The sequence below is a fragment of the Apteryx rowi genome, unplaced genomic scaffold, assembly GCF_003343035.1.
Source record: "Apteryx rowi isolate R43461 unplaced genomic scaffold, aptRow1 scaffold_5, whole genome shotgun sequence".
Taxonomy (NCBI): Eukaryota; Metazoa; Chordata; class Aves; order Apterygiformes; family Apterygidae; genus Apteryx; species Apteryx rowi.
In genome coordinates this window covers 8,877,517-8,898,102 of record NW_020450760.1, presented here as the reverse complement: position 1 = coordinate 8,898,102, position 20,586 = coordinate 8,877,517, and the positions used below count along the sequence as shown (strand labels likewise).

Here is a 20,586-nt window from a genome sequence, read left to right as displayed (position 1 = left end):
CGCCCGAGGGCGCTGCCCCCGCCCGGCCCGCCGTGTCCGCAGAGCGCCCCGCGGTATTTCCCCGTACCCAGAGAAGGCCCCACCGCACCGACCCGGCTACAGCTGCGGTAAAAGCCACACGGCCATCGCTGAAGGCAGCGGGAGACAAGAGCAGCGCGGAGCGCAGCGCGTCCGGGCCCTGCCCGTCCCCGGGGCCGAGGGAGGCCTCTCCCCGCGCCGCAGCGCCGGCCGCTCCCTCCCGTGCCCGGTGCCCTCCAGCAGGACACCTCCACCAGCTCCTGCACGGCCGCCCAAAACCTGCCAGCCCACGCACGGCACAAAACTCAGAGGGGCGCAGGCTCCAGCAGCAGAGACTAACACAAACCCCCTAGGCAGTTTGGAGCACATCCCTCCGCAGATTTTGCCGATTTACGCAGGACCCAGGTCCTATAGACAGGTGTGCAGCACAACTACGGGGACAGCATCCGTAAGGACAGGGACACGCGGCGGGATAACGAAGGGGAGTCTGGAGACAGGATGCCGCTGCTGCCAACCTGGTGAGGGTCTGTCTTCACGCTGTGCGGTGAAGAGCTCCGTTGCGGAGAGCTGCAACTCCAGAGCAAAACAGTTCATTCCTTTTAGACTAAGAAATTTTCTTTAAAATCAGGCCTGGTTTAGATTAGGAAAAATGGTGCATTTTGTCCCCCGTTAACATATCTTGACATAATTAGTATTAACTTGATTAAAAAACCCTTGCCATCAGTTCAGTTAAATTAATTGGAGTGAACTAACTTGATTTAAAAACAAAAAAGAAGTTGCCCAGTCTAAACAGCAGTTAAAGGTACAGGCTCCTGTATGCAACATACTTGATTTCAAATAGTTCAGTGTTTCACAGCACTAAATTAAGATACAGCTGTCCACTTTTAATACAAGTGCAATAAATTGTTTCATAGTTGAGCCACAAAAATCAAGGATTTTCCACTCTGGGTAAACAAGGCTTGCAGATTTAGCCCACTTTAAAATTAATTTTCCTTTCAGTCTGCTGTAGAAATGTTTAAACAACGTGCTGGTTAGAAATACAGGTATATTGGTGGATCCTTTCCAGGGCAACCCTGAACGCAGAAATYAGCCCTAAGCCAACAAGCATTTTAGTGGTTTTATTTATAAAAATTAAGATAGCATGCTCAAGACTTTGCAGGAATTCTGTGGTGGCCCACAGAGTCGACATTATCCTGCTTAACAAGGATAACCACTGTTTTCAGCTCTATTTCCCTATCTGCAGTTAGTAATTTTCTAAGGCATCGGGTACCTCTTAATTTCTATCACATTTTTAGACATGAGAGTGGCAACTATTTAGTTCTCAAATCAGAGGGATGAAAAGTGTTTCATTTATTCTCTCAAACTACAAATTCCTGTCATAACTCGCTAAGACCTTCTTCTGCCGATAGCTTGCCCTCCCCTACCCAGTGAATTCCTATTTCACATTCTTGCATATTTTCAAAAAGACTTGCCAGCAGCTGGACACCTATCAGACAGCAGAAGACCATTGTCACCTATTGGTAACTGTGCCCTGCAACTGTACTAGTTCCAGCAGTAAAAGTCAGCAGACCATTAGTTTACACAGTTCTTATCTCATAGCCATTTTGTTTTAAATCCAAACTAAATTACCAAGTCCTAACTCCAGCCACCTGAATTTACTTCAAATGCTTCAGATGTTTTTTTTCTTAGTGAAGCCACATGTCTCTTTATCAGCAAGCAAGGAGATTTATCACATTTATCATCACTTGTAAAAATCAAGTGTCTTAGTACGCCAAGAAGAATTCAGCTAATGAGAAGTATTTCTGAAGCGAGAAGGGGGAAGCTTCGCAAGATGCAGTGGCAGTATACAAAGGATATTACATCTTGAATAATATCTCATTATGTATGTATCCTATTCAGGTACACAGCTTGGTTCTGTTCAAAATTAGTGGCAAAATTCCCTGTTGGCATTGGTGAGAATAAGATCAGAATTTTGTACCTTTTCTGTGGCTGGCCGAAATCCTTCCCCAGAGCAAGCTGTAAGGACTATAATGAAGGACCAGTCTGAGACGTTCGAAGTACACACAGAAAAGCCAGTATGACCGAGTGCAGGGGTCAACAGCTGGTGACACAGCTGCCTCGGCGAGCAGGCGGAGAGATCCTGCGCGCCACGTTGGGCAGCTGGTACGGGGCTGAGAGCTGGGGCATCCTGCGAGAGGCAGCAGCGCAAGGCAGCACTGCGCTGGCTCCTGCTGACTTCTGAGCTCAGCGGTAAACTGGAGCTGCTGACTTGCACAAAAGCAAAACACCACCAGTGAGGCGAACACTAGTATCTTGCCTCTTGGGAAGACAGTGTCCCCTAGCTTCTTCTGAGACTTTACTGGAATACTTAACTAATTTAAGAAAGAAAAGAGTCTTACACAACACCATTGAAAAATCATTAAGCGCTGGTTTAGCGATTAGAGCAGCATCCGAACATCTGATGCACGACCATCAGTAGCTCACTATAATCTTAGGCAGGCGATCATATTTACCAGGGTGTTGATTTCCCCATTTCTAAGACAGGAGTAATACCAACTCACTTGGCAAAAGATTTGCAGCACTAACAGATGGAAACTGTTTGTACATTGAGACCAAGGTATACACAGTACTGAAGACCGATTACAAGTACCAACAGTGCAGAGCTGCACTTTAGCCTTGTGGGCTAATATACAACAGTCTAATCTTTCCACTCAGATTTCAGAATACTGACTGCAGATGTTTCAGTATCTTATTTAATGAGGATTTCCAGCCATCTCCCTATATTCCTTTATCTCTTATCCTCCTCTAGATTGGAATGTCTGATAGCCTCCTACAAGCCCCCGTTGCAAAATGAGCACAGCAAGAGTCACAGGCTCTCTACCATCTCTCCAAAGCTCATCTACCCCCTCCATCTTCATCTCACAGAATCACAGAATCACAGAATCGCTGAGGTTGGAAGGGACCTCTGGAGATCATCTAGTCCAACCCCCCTGCTCAAGCAGGGTCACCTAGAGCACATTGCACAGGATTGCATCCAGGCGTGTTTTGAATATCTCCAGAGAAGGAGACTCCACCACCTCTCKGGGCAACCTGTTCCAGTGCTCTGTCACCCTCACAGTGAAAAAGTTTTTCCTCATGTTAAGATGGAAGTGTCTGTGTTTCAGTTTGTGCCTGTTGCCTCGTGTCCTGTCGCTCGGCACCACTGAAAAGAGTCTGGTCCCATCCTCTCGACACCCTCCCTTCAGATACTTGTACATGTTGATAAGATCTCCTCTCAGCCTTCTCTTCTCCAAGCTAAACAGGCCAAGCTCTCTCAGCCTTTCCTCATAAGAGAGATGCTCCAGTCCCCTAATCATCTTTGTGGCCCTTCGCTGGACTTGCTCCAGTAGTGCCACATCCCTCTTGTACTGGGGAGCCCAGAACTGGACGCAGTACTCCAGATGKGGCCTCACCAGGGCTGAGTAGAGGGGGAGAATCACCTCCCTCRACCTGCTGGCAACACCCAGGATACCATTGGCCTTCTTGGCCACAAGGGCACCTTGCTGCCTCATGCTTAACTTGGTGTCCACCAGCACTCCCAGGTCCTTCTCHGCACAGCTGCTTTCCAGCAGGTCAACCCCCAACCTGTACTGGTGCATGGGGTTATTCCTCCCCAGGTGCAGGACCCTGCACTTGCCTCTGTTGAACTTCATGAGGTTCCTCTCCACCCACCTCTCCAGCCTGTCCAGGTCTCTCTGAATGGCAGCACAGCCCTCTGGTGCATCGGCCACTCCTCCCAGTTTTGTATCATCAGCAAACTTGCTGAGGGTGCACTCTGTGCCTTCATCCAGGTCATTGATGAAGAAGTTGAACAAGACTGGACCCAGTACTGACCCCTGGGGGACACCGCTAGCTGAGAACATCTTCCTTTCCTAGGATTATGGACATGTCACATGACCTTGCTAAATATTTCTACTTTCTGCCCTTTGACCCCATCAGTTTCACCATTCAACAGACTCACACTGCTTATCCTCATCTTATCCCCATTCCTAACCTGATCTCTAGTTATAATGTCCTCATTGACTGCCATCCTTGTCAAGGTTTATCCTTTCCACATGAGAGACAACTCTCCTCCCCAAGGTCTACTGGAAGCTTGCTAACTAAGCTTGCTCATTATGATAAAGAATTTGACATGCAGCTGTACCCAAAAAGCCCCCAATTCTGAAAAATGTCCTGTTGTGCAAGGTACCTTCCACAGACAGAGGTGGACAGGGCTGCTGCCCTGAACTCCTTGTGATCYGTCTGATGGATGTCTCATAGTGGGAGACACCTCAGGCTCATAACACCATATACTGGCCATCCCATTTTGTTCCCACTCTCCCTGCATGCAGAACAACCGGCTTCCCCTAACAGTCTTGCCGTCTCTCAATTTCTGTTTTCTCTGGGGCAATGGATCTAGTCTTGTATGGAGTGGAAGCACCTTGAACACCTTGGAGCACTATTAAAAAGTAAATTAAAAAAATTAAAAAATGAATACAATATGAGTTTGCTCTTGTTTCCTCTTTCACAATTCCTGTTACCAGCATTCTTCTCCAGTTACTATTCTGTAGCCTTCATCTCTTCCTTCAGGCCACCACTAATGCTTGGCATTTCCTCTTCTTCTTCACCACAAGTCATTCAAATATATGTGAACCTCTCCACTTCCCCCGTCTATAACCAAGTTCTCTCATTCCAGAAGCAGATAGTCAAAACTCTCACCGATGTAATATCTATTAGTGGCCTCATACAGAACCTGCAGTATTACCACTTCTTTATTTTTAACCACAACAGGCCAACCTGTTTTTGTTGTTTGCACCATACCCAGTTTTGGGGCACAGAAACAGCTGCATGTGAATTCCCCCAGGAATTCAGCCAGTGTCTCTTGCCTCTTGCAGAGGTAACACCACGAACCGGCAGACGAGTGGTGCCTTGCTCCTGCGAGAGCAGCAGCCCTGCTCGCAGCTGCTTCAAGTTCACGCCCCGTGTCCTTCACAAGCACACCCTTCTCTTTTCTTCTCCCTCTTCAAGCACTAGCTACAGATACAAGCTGCACCTGCAACAAAGATCAAGCTTACTCCAACTTACTCATAGGAGGCCTATCTTTGGTTTATTCACCTGAGATACATGGAATCGAAGTTACAGGATATTTTCCCAACCTTTCATTTAGTTATCCCTCAAGTTCTTATTTGCCCCAGCTGGGGAAACACAACAGAAATAGAACTGAATCACAGAGAAGAGGAGCACCAATATGAAGCTTTGCCAGAGGTGAGAGGAAACAAAAAATATCTACAGCATTTCTGTTTCACAGACTAAAATATAATGAATTTCTTATAATAAAATCCAGARTTTTCATGAAACAGTTCCTTTATAAAATAATGCATGCACATTTATGATGTTATTGTAGTAACACTTGCTCGCAGCTTCTAAGAAAATGAGTATACTTAGCACTAAAATTATATACAGCTGACAAACCACTAGCAAGCCTGTTTCTGTACATGAGTGCAGTGGGAGGAGAATATCATGCATGCTAGTTTGTCCTACATACATTTATTAAACTAGGTCTGTATGAGAGACGCTTTATCAGTGTAATTATACCAACATACTAGCACCCCAAACAGAAACTTAGCTTATATTGGTAAAGGGAARCTTCTGCCAGCAGGACTTATTTAGCAGCCCAGCCGGTGGGAAGCAAAATGTTGCTGGAATAAACATACTGAAGTTTTCTGCTAGCTTGGCTATATTGGTCTAAAATCACACTTAACCTAACATAGCTGGTAAATGACTGCAAATGAGTGTAGAAGCCAGTACTTCTAGTATCATTGCAGCTTTGGCAGATGCTAAACACAGAAAGACTTCTATTTTGTGGAGTTCGGTGCCTGGACTCTGCTGTCTGTTGTACAGGTGTAGTGCAGCAAAAGTTGGCCAGGAGTTATCTTAATGTTCATATTCACCATTTGGCAGCTGAAGTGAAACATAGCATGTAATCAGCAGAACCAGAAATCAACCGAATTTTTATTCTTCCTAGGAGGGTGGAGGAAAAGCAGTGGCCAACATTGCACAGAAATAAAGATCACAAGCTTTGGGGAAAACCGTAATGAAGGCACTAAGTTCTGTTACAAAGTTCCTAAGTGGTTTTGCCAAATAGAATTTCTAAAACGAAGGCAAAACTCTTTCCGGACAACAGCTCAAGTCCTGCCTCAGTTTTCCTGAATACAAACTGTTCCTTTCACCAAGGACTTCATGATTTTGTCCTTTATTTATGTACCTATGCATGCAAAATTAACTCCCAGCAGGACCTCACAGGTAGCGAGGTTTGTGTTCACATCTCGTAAAGGAGAGGATCTCAGACACTGACCCTAAACACAACTTGCCATCACTAGTGTTGTAAGCTGATAGGTGATTATTCTCCTCTGACCATTTGCTTGCACCATGTGGTTTTCCTAGCCGTGACTGTATTGATTCCCAGCTTGATTTCCAGCTCTTTGTGCAACAGGATATTCCCAGGTGCTCTCCTCTACTCGTCACCCAGCATTACTCTTCCTGTGCGTTTCTCGAACGCTGTTCCCAGAGGAAACCCTGCGAGACGCAGTCCAGATTTTCCCAGCGTGCCTCAATGCAGACACAGTGAGGAGAGCCTCTACGAGGTGATGCAGCGGTGAAGCACAAGCAAGGCCCACCTACAGCTGTGTCTGAAAAGAGATGCTGTGAGGCTGCCGGTTTGGTGAACAAGCAAGTTGTGAGTGTCATAGAAAGATTAAGCAGACTTTTATCCTTGATGTGTTTTTAATACTACATACCAGCCTACCAAACGCATCAGTGAGTGGAACGGAAAGCAAAGCAACGCTGCAGTGGAAGGAGTGACAAGAGAAAGCGGAAAAGACAGCAGCATCTGCAGAAAGCTCCTGTGACAGCCTGTGCTCCTCTCCACGGCTGCGGGGCAAGCGGGCTGCAAGGCTGAAGCAGAGAGCAGCTACCAGACACAGCAGATAAGCAAGATTTGGGAAGGAAGGGGGGGGAGCTGGCACAGCAAAAACAGCTGAATTTACCCACATCCCAGCAGAAACTGCTGTTGCCGGCTATGGCAAGAGAATTAGCCCCTGGCTGTTGAATAATGTTCTGCTAGGTGGGTTTCCATGTGAGTAGCTTTTGGCCTCTCCACTGTGACAGAAAATCCTTACGATCATGGGCTGACTTACCCACTGTAGCATTAATTTATGCCGGATCTCTTGGCACTACTTCAGTCTTTTTGGCAACAAGTAACCTCAGCTAACAGCTGAAGTGATCTGGTAGATACAGGGCATCTGACACCTCATAGTTCTTTGCCAACTTTCTCATCCCACAGGTTTCTCACAGCCACACAGATAAACTGGGCCTTGGCAGCCAAAGTAGTATGAAAAAATGTTGGGGATTTTTTTTCTTTAAACCCCCTATCCTGTAAACATTTATGGTCATGTTTACTTCTAAGGTCCAGTTCATCCCATTACAGTTTAGCACTTCCATAAGCATCTGAACAACCAGAGACAAAAATCGCTATGGCTACAACAAAATTTTGAAGCATGTTAGAGGAGAAAAGTAATTTTTATTGTTTTCATGTGTGCATAGGGCTTTATTTATTCATTTTCAGTGTTTTCTTCCATAATGCAGTTAAAGAAATACAACGTGAAAACACCACAATATCAAACCAAACCTCGCATATAACCAAAGAAAAAAAAACAAAGCTATCACTGGAGAAACTCCTGGAAGTTACTGGACCAGCACTGGGCAATAGAATGGGGGTTTCAATAGAGCACAAAAGCAAATCCAGGCGTGAAAGGAGACGGGCTGTCCTGCTACAAGCCAGCCAACTGCCAAACTGTCATTTCGCTGCACCGTTGAACAGAAGGCCCATGTAATGACAACCACAAAACTCATTTAAGCTCTGAAAAGGGGACTAATGAGCTCATTCATGCTGCCTATAAATTATTCACTACAACACTGACCCCACTCAAGACAAACAGCAAAGTAAACTTTAAATACAGGGATCTGGAGCCTCCTGCGTCATCCGCGTTTTGCCTGTAAAACTCCTCACAATCAAACAGACACTTTACTTGCTTCTGCCCAATCATCAAATTCCCTCAGATGCTCAGACCTGCTTTTTTACTACCCTTAATAGAGTTAAAGCAGCTGCAGCTGTTACGTATTTATTTCTGTTGCCCAGTTTTTTTCATTAGTAGTTATATGTAATCACGAAGCACTATAAATAGCTTTAAATTATATTCCTCAGAAATTAGAGTCTGACCTCAAAATGAAGCCCAGGTCTAAAGAAATAAGAACACAACTGCACATGCATTTTTAATGAGGAGTAACCCATCTCCAGAGTCTGTTTATTGATATTTCTATGAACATTTATGATTTGTGCCAAAATGAAAACAGAGGATGTTAAAAATATTTTTATTTTCTAGGTGCTGGACTGAAAAATTTTCCCCTATGTTTAGAAATATCCCTTTTCTAAGAATACTTTTGTTATCCTGTTTAGCAAGAAATAAGCAGACAGGTTATACAGTTCAGCGTTCCCAGTGTAAGCACTGCTGTTTGCTGCTGAAGTGCCTGGAATATGCACTGGCTCGCTTCAAATAGTACTCTTCTTTGTCAGGTAAATTGCTCACAAAATTTAGAAGTTACATTTTAGTATCTTGTGCCACACTGAACTAGCAATTACAAAGTGGCATTAAAGACATTTACTGTCTTGTATGACACGCGTCTCATCTTCAGTGGAAAAATTACTCACACCTCCAGTTACACAACCCAATTCCAAAGGTCAAAAACAACTAGATAAAAGTGAAAGCYAGGAATTACATAGCTAAAGTCCAATCACTATACCAACTAATTTAAGACATAAGACAAGGTAGTCTGTAAAGTATGGGAGACATAAAGCAACATAATGTTGATATCTAAACATGAGAAAAAAAAAAAAAGGAGTTAGCAAAGAAAGTTCGCAAATTCTTTCTGGCTTTTTCCCTACCCCAGATCAAACAATCATTGCAATTTTAACTAAGCACTCTTTCTCTTCCAAACTGGAAACGTTATAGCCAAGCAGTATGTGAACTTTTGTTTGTACTACTTAAAGGAAAGGACCACCTACCGACAACTGTACAATTAGTCTTCATTTGTTTACATCCAGTATTCTGAGTTTACCAGGCAGACGCATTGAATCCCTGTTGCCCTGTTAGTCCTGCTTTGTAAAATGATGAATTAACACCCCCCCCCCAAGCACTGGGACAGCAATGGAGCAATCTACACCGCATAGCATGCAAGTCTTAACTTATCAAAAGCTCTCCACCTGATGAGATTCCTGAGCCACTCATAGCTGAAGGGTGTTGGCAAAGGGCTGCTTGGAAACTGTGTCACATGCTGGACCCCACCAACCTGTCTGGCAAGCGCGGTTCAGCCCCCCCGTCCTTGGTGGGGAGCGGAGGTGCTTCCTGCACCCRCCACCCCACACCCTGCTCCTCATTTCCCTAATGATGCCCAGCCATGATGTTAGTTTTGCCCCAAGACATGGTCTGGTCCAAATAAAAACAACCCACAGTTGGCTGCAAAATCAGAGGAATACCAAGTCTGGGGGAGGAAAAGCAAACAAACTGACAGTACGACTTTTTAGCTTCGTGCAACAAAGCCAGTGCTTAGCTATGACTGAAAATGAATCCCTTGACTGGTCCGTGTCACTCATGAACAATTTAAGATGTTCACAGAGCAAACAACTCATGTATTCAACTCAAAGGAAAAGCTGTGGACCCTTGGAACCGCGTAATGCCTACCTCTTTGTGTATGATACTGTCCTCTCACCTCATCTATTACCACGCGCAGGTCCCAATCCGAAAGCAGATTAACATTTGTACACTCCAGTAACTACAGGGTAGGCAGTGGGAGAGCACAACTCCGCAGAGTGAGGAAGTCCATAAGCACTGGCCAGTTAAGGTCAGCAAATACGTATATTATTCTTACTTTCACTTATTGCTATTTATTGTAGCAACTACTGCAACAGTGCAGAAAGAAAAATAAATGGGCTGGAATAAGCACTGTCCTCAGTTAACTTACTCTTCTGCCTCAGCACTGGGAACAGGCACGCTTCCAGTACATAACCACAGCTGACACTAGACTCTCAAACACACCCAGCAGATTTAGGGAGCCGGGGACATGCTGCACTAAGGAGTGAAGTGTGGGATGGCGGTTGGGTCTAAGGACACTTCCTGGCTGAAGACTCCCCCCACAAATCCAGTGTGGGGAGGGGTCTCTGGCACATGATCTGCTATGGTGAAGTGATTCGGGCACATCACACCTAGCTACGGACCAAGATCCTGTGGTGCGAGGTGCTGAAAAAGCAAAGGAAGAACAACCGTCTCTGTGTCAAAATGCAAGATTATTATCCAAGTTCAAGAGACAACAGGGAGAACAAGGGGACAACAAGGCAAATTTGGCCACTTTGATGCACACCATTGTGTTTGGAGAAGGACTGTACATTTATTGGAATCCGCTGATGGCTTTCCTAATGCACTTGTACCAAAGTCTGGCTTGGAGTCTACAAACCCACCTGGGCTTGCAGAATTGGCCATAGCAACACTCTGGTTGACATCAAGGGGCTGACCGCCGTGAGCGAGGAAGCACRTGTGTACAGGGATGTGTGCTGGGAAGTCTGTATGTGTGCGCGCGTTCCATAGCAAGTATGAGCTTAAGTCTCTTCAAGACTGGGATTTTAATTGTCAAGTAGCTAAAGCGGGTCATTACTGAAGTTAACAGGTTCCACCTGAGTAGTGTTTCTCCTTTCATAAGTCAGACAGATGGAATAAGATCCTCATATTTATGCCTGTGTTCGCCTTATTGAGTGGGAAGTGCAATATTGGTGCCTACAGAGTTCTTAGGTAGGTGGGCTGAGCTGCTCCCATACCCCAGCACACTGTGGCTCTCCTGTGCGCTATTCGATTGCATCCTTGGATTTACGCCAGTGCTAACGGAAAAAGCATCCAACCCTCTACCTTTATTTCTCCCTTTATGTCACTGATACCTAACTCCATTTAGTCTTTTATCAGTATACTGTAAGAACTGCAGTAGCTGGCTAGACCAAAGCACCTCTAAGCCATGTCCTGAGGAAGAGCAGGGCAAATGCACAATGACACTTTGCAGCATATTCGCTTACTTCCAGAGAACTGCTGCTTAAGAACTTTTTCAGCTAAAGATGCAATCAGATGCTGTGTTATGCTTTAAGCCCAAAGATACTTTTTCTTCTATCAATTTGTCTAAAAAAGCTTCAGGTAAGCTTCAGCATCAACAAGAGCCTGTAGCAAGGAATTCCACATTTTAACTATGGACTGTGCAGAAAAAGTTTTTCCTTTGCTTTAAAACTGCTCCCTGATAACTTTACTCTAAGCCTTCTATTTCTTGTATTACTAAAACAGTAAATAATTTTTGTGTGAATATTTAGAACACATCTCATGTTTACATAGATTTCTTTTGTTTTATAATTCCTTTTTTACTGTTCAGGCAACACTCCTAATACACTTGATTCCACATTTCTTTCTCTGAAGTAACTAAAGTTATACATAAATAATAAAATACACAAATATACCTGTCAATGAGCTAATCATACAATCATAGTTGCCAATATTGTTTCTACCCAAATACGAGAAAAGAGTGTTAACAGTCCTAGCAACATGCTTCCCCTTGTTTCCACATCTTGCTTTATAGCCTCACTTAAAGTACCTGAAGCTTTTCCAAGCACTTAATATGGCCCARTAAAATAGGGAAGCAGCTCGTTCCAGCTGACCATGCATGGAGAGAGGGAGCTGGAAGGGGCTGCCCCACACCGAAGCCCTGACCCCTGTGAGAAGGGCCTCTCCAACAACCCGTATTCATCATAATGCACGGCCTTCTTGTATTTGCCTGGATACGATAATAATAGCTGATAAATAAGGGTGAACATCCATGCAGGAATGTCTTCTTAAGTTTTGCCCAAAGTATCGTGAATTCCTCCTCACCTGTGCTTACAGCYGCTCTGGAGCGCCCCAGCAGCACAGGGCAGAGGAGCTGCCCGTTTGGAGGCACAGACTGGTGGTGTTTTGTGGATCAGCTGGCAGGATGTTTTCGAAAGCAGCTCAGTTCAGTCAACAATCTTCCTCTAGAGTCCAAGTACATCACCTCAAAAATATGTCTCAGCTCTTCTGGCGCAAAGCCTGGGAACCCAATTTTGTTTCTGATCCAGGTCCTCCACTTGGCAGCAACAAATTGCTGTTCTGCCACCAGGATGGATAAAGTCATTTTTCACTCATTATGCTATTCAAAAATAGAGCACGAGCTTTATTTAAAACACGAAAGCCATATACTGTACTTCAGGAAATTAACAAGGCAAAAAAGCTCTTTTGCTTTATAAACCACAAGGACAAGGGATGGAGTTAGAACAGTGATCCCAAGGAGTGTGACCAGAAAACATGTGCTGCAGTTACAAATTCTACGGCTCTCAGTCTTGCGGCTAAGCCTGAAGTTACCTCCACAGCAGTCAGTCAGTCTGTCTTTTTCTACGGATCACTAATATTTTTCCCTGTAGTCTCCAGAGTGGCTTCGGGCAAATATGGTATAGATCCATTTCAGCTGCCAGATGGGATAACCTACGGATGTTTTCCTTGGTCTGCAGTTCGCTATATCTCCGTTGCTCTGATGGCACCTTCCTCAGGTGCCAGGCCTCATGCTTGCAGCCTCCCCGGAGTGCACCGCTACAGCCGCTCGCTGCGAGGGGCCGCCCTGCGAAGCGGCACCCTCCGCGTCAACCCTGCTTATCTAACAGCCTGGGAGGACGCTGCCGGGCTCCCTTCTGTCAGAGGCTTGTGACACTGATAAAAGCAGCCCCCTTAAACCAAGGTGTTATTTAACAGCTAGATAAAAAAGAACAGACAAGCGTATTGCGTATCGCCCAACTGCAGCGTGGCTGTGCCCGACTCATTCAGCAGCTCTGGGCGACCCTGGTTTCCCTCAGCAGTTCTCCATCTGACTCCCCCCAGCCACAAGCAGAGAAGGTTTCTCAGTACAAACTGCTCGCGCTGATGTGCTGACCTTTCGTGTACAGGAGCCTCCTGCCCTCGCCCTGTCTGTCATCAGCTCTAAAGCTGTTTGTGGCAAAGCGATTTACCTGGAGCTTTTATTACTGACTTGGTTATTTTTCCTATTAACCTAAATCAATATACTCATACAGTAAACATCCCAAAACTCAAGTCAATATAGAGAATTCATAAGGTATTACAGATTTATAGATATTTACAGCTTTGACTAGAGATCCTTAGATGGATGGTGCACGGAGGCACAGCCAGTAGATTAGATTTTTCAGGCACTGATGCTAACTTATAAGAAAAGGGCTGTAAAGATTTAAGAGTCCAAGTCTCACTGACTTTTAATTGACTTTCAGTGGTCAGTACTGTTAATGCCATCAGGTACTTTCAGAAGTGTCTTCTTGAAGCCCTGCCTAAAGGTTTGCCTGTCCCTCCACACGGACACAGCACACACATGAAAGGGAAAGGCCATTGCTAGCAGGATGCTCTTCTTACAAGGCTCTTGATGGAAGTTCGCCCCTGCCCCCATTTCACTGGGACGTGGCTTTAGCCTTCGAAGCCCATCTTTCCCTGGTCGCACAGGGAGAGGGCAGCCTACAAGCCCCTTGCCACAGTTTGTTTAATACCCTCATTTATGGGCTGGGAGTCCAACTTTAGCAGGCAGGTGGCTGCGCTGCGAAGTGAAGGGTCACTGCAGATAGGCTTGCAGAGTACTCTCCGTGCACTGTTTCGCCTCCAAAGTAATGAAAACCACTAAAACTTCAGGATATTGCATTAGTGGCAGGGAACGGCTGAGGGGGCAGCTTTCTATCCAGCCATGCTGAGAAACAGGAACTTCACTGTAAAGGGAGCTTCCTGTGCCTTGAGGGAGGCCGCCGCTCCAAAACCCTGCTCAGGGGCTCTGCAGCTTCCAACCCACGGGCTTGCAAACTGCCACCCTCCTGCTAACGGTTAGCAACCACCCAGCGCAAAGCTCTGCACGGGAATGAGCATGAACTGGGGGGAATCTGGCTGCAACTGCCGTTACCCCAGGGAACAGGGCACCAGCTTCCATGGGAATGGGACTTCACCCCAGACTGGGGATGCATCCTGCCACAGCTCTCTGGCACGAAGCAGAAGTGGCTCTGGCCATGACTTGAAAGAAAAAAAGCTGTGGAAAGTGGAAAGAAGCCGTGTTTCTTCTCACAAGCAATATCCCAGCGTAACACCTGGAAGTTTCCCTTTCCCCTTCCAGGCGTCCGGCTACAGAGTGCAGGAATAGTGCGGTACTTGGCTTAATTGCTCTCTCCCCAAATTGTCTCCCTCTGCCCTGACAATTTTAGCTTTAATTTCTAACTTACAGTGACAAGATGATAACACATTCTGTTACAGTTTCTTGTGTGAATTATTTCAGGACTGTGCATGGTAAGTATTGGTTTAGGTCCTACTCCTGGAAGGTATTAATCACCAAAAGGGATATGCACAGCCCTGTGCAGTCTGAGACAGCAGGCTCAGCCCAAGGGAGGACCCAGCCAGTCCAGAGGATTAAACAACTGCCAAATAATTCTTTGCAAAGTCCATTTCTTTCATGCTTAGATTGTCTCTTCTTTGTAACTATTAACAAGCCTCCACACTTGGGTCTCTCATACAAAAATCATCAATATTTGGAAGCTAGCTGAAACAAAGAGGAATCACAATTTCAAGTGTACTAATCTCTAAGGATATATCTACTACACAGTACGGTGTAGGGACAGTCAAACTATGGCAGGCCCTATAAGCAATTTAACCAGGCTTGCACAAAGATTTACTCAAACTCACATACCACATGGCCATAGTACTTCAAGACAGCTTGTTTGGAGTTCCCTGGGATGCCTTTACACAGCACTACTCTCCTTAGCTTCTGCCCTGTAGAAGACAGATTCTCTGCCCAGAAACTTCTATAAGAATATTATACATATTTCTCCTATTTAAATAGACCTGACAGGGAAAAATATGTACGTGAAATTTCAGTGGAGCCAACAGATTTCTGATCAAGATTAGCATCTGGCAATAGCTATAGATTTCCATGGATTCATCTCTCCCAGCACAGAAGTCATATGTCTGATGCTTTCAGAAAAATCTTGTGTTAAATGAATACAAAATATAGTAACTCCCCTCTATGTTTTTTAGATCATCCTCTAGAATAACAGAACAGCATATCCCTATTATAGAGTTCTGAAAGTGGATCAAAAATCCTATATAAGGAGAGATTTCTGTATTTAGCTCCAATTAATTTGACTTCGGTGCGGATATGCTGGAGCCAGAAATAGAACCTAGACTGTTTGATTCCCGTTTTCTGTTCTAGCCACTCCACTGTACTTCTCTGACAATGAGACGTACATTACATAAATGTTGGTTTCTCTTGGTATTACATATTTTCAGCTGTCCTTTCAAATGCACTCTATTTCAAGTAGACTGCCATATACATGTATTTTCAAATCAAAGAGCTGAGTTTGACACTTTGCAGAACTAACTACTTAACAGTACAAACCTTGTGATATATCAACTAATTACTAAATATATGGTTTTTGTCAGAATATATCTGTCAGAGTTCATTACCCTGGTGACTGTAGTGAGCTGAGGGTAGTTTCGGAGTATCACCTATAGAGACAGCAAATCCAGAAACAATTGCATCAGAGCGTACAAATAGGAAGGGGATTTCAGGAAGAAGTAAGGCCAGGGCAAACATCCTTAAGAAAAACCTCACAGGATTGATAACAACCAGCCCCATGCAGGCCAGGTCTCGCTGTTAAGTGCATCAGTTTAAAGACTCTGCAAGAATGACCTTACTTGGGATGCCAGCCGGAGGGCCCCAGAAGTACAGGTCTTTCCGAATTGGCACCAAATCCCATGCTCGTTATTCTTGGAATGGTTTTGTTTACGTTATTGCAATTCTGGGTAAGGATTGCGAGATATAGCTCTGAGATCAGACCTCTGATCCTGCCTGTTTACCACATTGATCAGGCTCTTTTAGACTCTGATCTCGCCATTCCTACTTCGCACAGGTTCCCCTCTGTTAGTGGGCAAAAGAAGAGTTGTGGGAAGGGGAATTAAAGTGGGATTCAGCTGAAAAGCTGAGGCAGAGCCAAGAATGACGAAAACACATCATCTGCCACGAGCAGTCCTTGCCATGGTTAAATTTCGACTGTACACTCCTCAAGCAGAGATGATCCTCCTTCCCCGTGGGGCACCAGCCACACTTACAGTGCCACATAAATATTAAAATAATAATTGATCATTAATTAATTAATGGCTTCCTTTTCCTCATGACCATCTCTCACCTTCCATAAAAAATAAACATTTCCATTCTTCTAGAGGCAGATACAAGCAATCATTCAGAAAGTGACCTCCTAGCAGAAAATTCACTTTCCCACTCCCTTTTACTAAGGCAGTTTTGGACATGAGATTCTGCACCATTCACAGACATGCTGTTTAAGAAATGAACACTGATTTAGAAAGCCTCAGAACCCACAATAACCAAACTAAACAACAAGAAGGCAAAGTTGAGCTACAGAAAAAAAAGACATGAATCGATTTATTCCCTCTTTCTCTAGAACTGTGTCCTCGACAGTGACAAAAGTCTTTGAGTAAAAAACATTTTAGATGCTATGAGAAATGCCTTGGACACCTGTAGTCCTTTGGTGACTGCAGAGATGGATATCTGTCTCTCATCTTTCTTACAGCTTCCTTGCATCAGTTTGGCTTTCATCCACACCAGCTCAAGTGTCTGTAAAGCCAGAAGACCTCTGTGGGTTCAGCAGCCTCAGGGCACTGCCACCCGACTTAGCGTGTCCCCTCCGCCATCCACCACCACCAGCGCAGCATGCCTCCCAGACGTGCCCCTCACGCAGCCCCAGCTGGCCTTCCCACTCTCGCACCGCGAGTCCGCTCACCAGGTGCTGAGCCACCGCATGGCCCTCCAGCAAGTCTTTTAGCTACCAGCCACTCTTGTACCCCTCCCAGGTTAAAAAAAATAAACAAAAAAGCTCTCTGTTTTTTCTCTGCCATATTCTCCCAGCATGCACCACTACTGCTCCAAAGCCAGTTTCTTGCTGCCTGACTTCACTTCTCTCCAACTCTATCACCTTCCTAGATGTCAGAGCCTACCACGGCCAATGACACTACTACTTCTTTTCCTCCTCCCCCATTTATTTTTTCTTTCAAACGATCAGCCTTATCCTTTCCCAGCTGCTAAGCACTGCAGGTGTCAGCCACCTAGAAATCACAGACCATTCTAAGGCTTAAAATCCAATTTGGCTTTTGAGATAATTATTAAGATAATTATGCCTTTTAAATAAAATTCTGTTTCCTCATGGAAAAAATTTAACATTGTCTAGGACATCAACATATGCCTAGAAATTTCTTCATGGTATTTTTGCTGATAATGAATGCCATCTCTTAATAATCCCCAAGGCCCTCTTTAGAGACAATTATAAAAACAGATCTTCCTAATGAAGATAGACTTACTGAGTCCAGAATTTTTAAATCACTAATCAGGATGGTAGTAATCAGTGCAGCAATTAGTTTAAAAACCAGTTTTAAGATGAAGTTGGATCAGTTTATGAAAGGAATGCTACAGCCTGGTGATTGGTGATAATAAGTCAGGCCTTGGAGAACCAAGAGGCCCTGTGCGCCTAACACCTGTGCATCAGTAATTTACTTAGATTTAATTAGGTTATATGCAATATGTGTCTTGACATGTAGGTGTTATATAAGCGCAAAAGGACTAAAAGCATATTAAAAGATTGTAGGAGAAAGAAAAAAAAACAGAGATCCATATGCTTCTGCACACTGTGGGAAACAGTATGGGGAACAAAATGGGGAATCCCAAGCTCAGCACAGGTAGAGCTAACAGGGCATATGAGGGCCGTGGGAACTGCTAAGACCTAAGCAAGAACCTACATGTCTGTAAAAGTGAAAGACATTGAACTTCATCTGCTTGTCCTGCACGTACTAAATAGGTAGCCTGGAAACAAGAAAATTGCTCTGTGAAGGCTTCATTCCATCAAGTGCCAACAGTTTCTCCACATTTTTAAAGCATCTGGTGAAAGGACAGTACCTTCTTCCAGGATCTTCATCTGATCACACAGGATGACATTCACCACTATGCTAAAAACAGGTTTCTTAAATTCCTGTCTGGAGAAGCAACTGCAAATGCCTGATTTGGGCAGATGAATAAGGATCTTCAACTAAAATCCTGCAACTTCCACAGTCCTCAGCTGAGACAGAAGGCTCTTAACTCCTTACAGGATGAGGGCCTAAACAAATGAGTGCAATTAAACCATAGATAATGCATCCGAACATGTGCATTGCTCATTTATTTAACAAGCACAGTTTAGCTTTAATTATTTATGATAACACTTCAGAAGAAACTGGTAAACATAGTGCAGTATATTCAACAAAAGTAATAAAATGTTTGCTGTGTGAGACTGCTCTATGGCTTTCTGCTCTTAAATCTCTGCTGAGAAGGAGACTCAAACCTCACTAAGTAAATGAGTTATGAGGTGTATGGATTAGGGCAAATTAGCAATCTGTGGTTGCATTTGACTTTAAAAAAATTTAGCAAGGAAAACAGTTAGCAAGATTATAAACAAAACAGCCCAAACTTTCCATTAACATGAGCAGTCTTATATCTTATCCTGAGTTGTCAGTGCTGACATCATATCACCTCACCTACATATACAGGATGGTAAGTAGGTATGAGTAACTCTAGGAATCTCCAGACCTACTTCTCCTCCCTCCTACACCCAGAAAATCAGGAGTGGTTGCAAATCATGGATTTACTATACAAGTACCGAAGAGGAACTGAGGCGTTGGTCCCTTTGAGTCAGGCACAAACCAATGAGGGATCAGAGTCATTGCCCACCAAAAAGCCCACAGCTCAGCTAGGGTGGAGGAAAGGAATACCCAGCATGAGCAGACTGACAGTCGGCACAAGTCCAGTTAGTGCCAACAGCTTCTTATGTGCTACTGGGGAGGAGCCTTGTTAGGGAAGACAGAAGAAGGAAAGGGGCCCATAACAGGAGAGGGATGAGGAGCTCTGGGCACAGAAAAAGAGCAAGGCAAGAAGATATGGGAAGAGGGCCAGAAGCACGTTCCCCCCAAGGGAGCCCACTCACCTTGATCTGTGCCACAGCAGTGTGACAGTCCCGTGCGTCTCCACTCAGCCTCGTGGCAGTGCTGGGGTCTGCTGCTGCCACCCAGCTCCCCTGAAGCCATGGGATTTCACAGGGCACAATTCAAGCAAGGGGAGAACCTCGCTGAATTTAGCTCAGCTCTTAGTTTCAAGCAAAAAGACTCATTAGAAGAGAACATAGATTAGTTCACATGATAAAAGAGATCTGAGTCATACCATTAAGCTAATAATCTTAACATTTCTTCCTAGTTTTCCCTTCAATAAGCCAACTGCTCTATCTCGCCTCCTTGCTATTAATGGTTTCTTTCCATTAACCTACAGCTACAAAACTGCTGCTTCTAGTCACTTGGCTACATGGGTCTGAAAATGCTGACAGCCTTTCTGCAGCTGAAACCTGGCAAGGAAGTGCTAGCGTAGGAGGATGGAAGATTGTACCTGTTGCTGCATCACCAATACACCTATCTGCCTTCCTTCCAAATCCAGCTATTTTAGAAGGAAATGGCTTTTTTGGCTGTTTGTCTCTCTCTTTGTTATCAAAGCCTTTTCCTTCTGTACATGTTGCTTATTGGCATTGCTTTCAGAGATCATTGGAAACTTCAGTGGAGAATGAGATGCCATTTCAGCAGAAGAAGGACTGTGCTAGTGCCAATACCAAGGGCCAATTCTCAGTTGCACTGCTGCCTGTTAATCTCCATAAAATAGGCTGCAATCTCTTAGTCTGGATTAGTGTATCCAAGCGTGTAAAATATAATGGTCTGAAGCTGAAAATATTCCAATGTCATATCTCTATTTGTTGCATACCTGAGGCAACTGCAGTGTGTAAAGAATCTGTGTTGTCTACTGAAACCCCCAAATACCTGCTAATAAAGCTCCTCACACTGAGCACTACTAGGCAACTTCTGGACACTTGAACTATTAGCATGTTAAGTCAGTTTACATGGATTTTTGATGAACAAATGAACATCAAATCTGTAGGAAATGATGTCCAACTCAAAACTGTCCTGACGCACAGACATACAGAAAGGCTAGGCAAACCCTTCCAGGCAGCTGCGCACAAATGCAGTGATGTCCAAGTGTCATGCCAACCTGGGATTGCTATTCACTAGGAAAACCTGAAACTAAGTTCAGTACTTATCCGGAATCAATTCTTTTGCCCTCACTCTATAAAAGTCAGGCCTCTTCCTTAATGAACAAGGTGATATTCACTCTAGTTTTGCCTTTTCTGTATTTCGACTTAAGGTATCACTGACTGTGTTTAATAGTTTCGCTCCTGCAGAGCAACCTTCTGAAAAGGTCAAAACAAAACACTAGGAGCCAAATTCA

At 44.5% G+C, this 20,586-nt stretch overlaps 1 protein-coding gene across 3 annotated transcripts in view; it reads right to left on the bottom strand.

The window, feature by feature from the left end:
* FOXN3 (forkhead box N3) overlaps nucleotides 1-20,586 on the bottom strand; it is a 221,689-nt gene that overhangs the window by 139,441 nt on the left and 61,662 nt on the right. The window contains exon 1 of one of the 3 annotated variants that reach the window (XM_026079706.1): nucleotides 12,048-12,842. The exons of the other annotated variants lie outside the window; for them this stretch is intronic. The gene's annotated coding sequence lies outside the window, so the exon portion shown is untranslated. Of the gene's footprint in view, nucleotides 1-12,047; nucleotides 12,843-20,586 lie in introns of those variants that run through there. 3 annotated transcript variants of the gene reach the window in all.